This window comes from Aotus nancymaae, unplaced genomic scaffold, assembly GCF_030222135.1.
Source record: "Aotus nancymaae isolate 86718 unplaced genomic scaffold, 86718_ANA_hifiasm-v0.15.2.pri h1tg000010l, whole genome shotgun sequence".
In the NCBI taxonomy this organism is placed as follows: Eukaryota; Metazoa; Chordata; class Mammalia; order Primates; family Aotidae; genus Aotus; species Aotus nancymaae.
This window is the reverse complement of record NW_026988421.1, coordinates 6,214,230-6,216,954: the sequence shown is the minus strand read 5'-3', so window position 1 is coordinate 6,216,954 and position 2,725 is coordinate 6,214,230. Positions and strand designations below refer to the sequence as shown.

The window sequence follows — 2,725 nt, the reverse complement described above, 5'->3', positions numbered from 1 at the left end:
TTATAGGCACGCACCACCATGCCTGGCTAATTTTTGTATTTTTAGTAGAGATGGTGTTTCCCCATGTCAGTCAGGCTGGCCTTGAACTCCTGACCTCAAGTGGTCTGCCAGCCTCAGCCTCCCAAAATGTTGGAATTACAGGCATGAGCCACTGCACCCAGCCAGCCATTGTGCCTGGCCCCAGCCTTTCTTCTAGAGGAAGGTGTTTAACTATGTTAGCAGGAAATGCACTCTTCCACCTTTTAGATGACAAAAATGCTTCCAAGGACACAAGGCATTCAGGCAGCTTTGGGATGATTCCTGGCTGGGTCATTTCTTCTCAGGTGGCCTTTGGCCAAGAGGGCCCGAGTGTCAGTGCCGTCTACCCTCGAGGGTAGACGATGGGGGCTTTGAGGTCACACGGCAAGTGCTGGGCCCCGCTTGGCCATTGACTGACTGCAGGAACTTGGACAGATCACTTCTCCCTGCGTCTCCACCTTCCCACCACCGCCCTCTGTGAGGGAGCTAGAGCAGCTCAGTAGTCCATGAACCTGGCCACCATCAGGATCACCTGGAGAGCTTTTTGGTCTGTTGCCTTTTAAGCTCCTCGTCTCCTCTGAAGCACAGCCAGGTTTAGGGACCCCTGGTCAGCAGGCTGCCGAGCCTGCAGCTCTGACGGTCTGAGTGTCTGGTGGAAAGCTGCAAAGCCCTTGGCCCGCCAGTATGTCTGACCTGATGTTTTTTGCCCACTTCAACTCCTGGCGTGTTGTAATGATGACTGATCTGGTCATCCTGGGATGGCCCATTCAGGCTTAGAACCATAGCTGACATTCGTCAAGCCCTTAGGAGGGGCCAGGCTTCCTCACACTGGTTTCTCGTTTACTCTCCAGAACGGGCTAAGAGGTAACTACTGTTACTAGTTTTTGTTTATGGTTAAAGAGACAAGGGGACAAAGTATCTTGCATGCATTTAGGTTAGGACTTGACGCGTGGAGCCAGGACTGGAACTTGGAGGGTCTGCCCCAAAGCTAGTGGCAAGTCACTCCATCACTCAGTCAAAGAAATGGGGCCACCCTGGGGGTGCAAGGTGAATCCAGCAGGAAAATGGCTACTTCCCTGTTGGAGGATAGATGCTGGGTGCTGCAAAGAAAAATTAGCACTGAGACAAAGGATCTTTCAGCAATGCAATTTTTACTTCCTGGACTGCAGGAAGGGTACCCTTGCTAGCCATTGTGCCATGAGAGTACAATGAACAAAGGAAAACACACACATTTATCCCTTACGCATTTGGGGTCGTCCCTACTGCTGTGTCTGATCTCTGTTGGCTGAAGCCAGACCTCACAATCTAAACTAAAACCTAACCGGCTAACAACTTAAAACTTTTCTAAACACGTAAAAGCAATAGAGAGCTGGGACATGCCTGTGAGCAAGTCCAGCACAGAGATCTTGGTTAAAGTATAATGACATAGAATGTACTATGTGACTGTCAGCACGGCATGTCTAACAGCTACAAAGGATAGGGCTTAACAAAGATTTATTAGCACACTTATTCTTTTTTTTTTAACAACTGGTAATCAGTTTATTAAAATAGCTGACTTAAGCATCTGCAATGGTGACTTCCACCTCAACTCCTGGCTCAGTGCTGATGGAAGTCATCTGCTTAACAATCTCAGAAGGGCTGTGCAAGTCAATGAGTCGCTTGTGGATTCTCCTCTGGAAACGATCCCGTGTCTTAGAACCTTCACCACAAGGAGTTTTTCTTGTAGTGATTCTCAAAGTCTTGGTAGGTCCTTTCACTTGGAGATTCTTTTCCTTTGCTCCTCTGATCACATCAGTACACACCTTCTCCAGGGATTTTATGTTGCGGCTCATTACAGTGATTCAGATTCGGTGAAGTGCCTCTGGTTCCACAGGTGTTTTTCTGGTACCCTTAAAAGGCATGGCTGCTGCGCGGTTTCCTGACCAACTTGTTCCTTGGCGAGAGCGAACAGTGGTGAGCGGGAGCGGGAGCAGATCCAGGATCCTCAACAACCATCGCGTCTTCCTCAAAGAGCAGCACACTTATGCTTTAATAAGAAAGGAAACTTAAAAAGGAACTTTTCTACTTCCCACATTCCCCAAAGCAGCACACTCTCCCCTCCTTGTGCCCAAGTATCCCCTGATAGGGATGTTTTACTGTGTTCCTGAAAGGTGTGGAGGGACCTGGTTCAATCTTTTGTTTTATTTATTTATTTTTTTGAGACAGAGCTTTGCTGTGTCACTAGGCTGGAGTGCAGTGGTGCGATCTCGGCTCACTGCAACCTTCGACTCCCTGGTTCAATCGATTCTCCTGCCTCAGCCTCCCGAGTAGCTAGGATTACAGGCATGCACTACCATGCCCGGCTAATTTTTGTACTTTTTTTTTTTTTTTTAGCAGAGATGGGGTTTCACCATGTTGGCCAGGATGGTCTCAATCTCCTGACCTCGTGATCTGCCTGCCTTGGCCTCCCAAAGCACTGGAATTACAGGTGTGAGCCACCGCGCCCGGCCAAGCCTTTGACGTTGTGGCCAAGAATCACGAGTACATCTCATTCCTTCCAAAATGGGTGTGTCACCTGCATGCCTTCCTTTTCCCTATGACCCCGGAAGAGATTGCTCTGGAAGGCGCCCACTATGTGGATGGGAAGCATGAGAGGCAGGACTCCGGGCACATCAGCATGTCTATGGACATGGACACGTGGCTGCCATCTTGTGCCTCTTGATTAGGT

At 49.1% G+C, this 2,725-nt stretch overlaps 1 pseudogene; it reads right to left on the bottom strand.

Annotated features, from left to right (window-relative positions):
- Nucleotides 1-1,574: 1,574 nt before the first annotated feature.
- On the bottom strand, nt 1,575-1,919 carry LOC110569070 (small ribosomal subunit protein uS10-like; annotated as a pseudogene).
- Nucleotides 1,920-2,725: the final 806 nt, after the last annotated feature.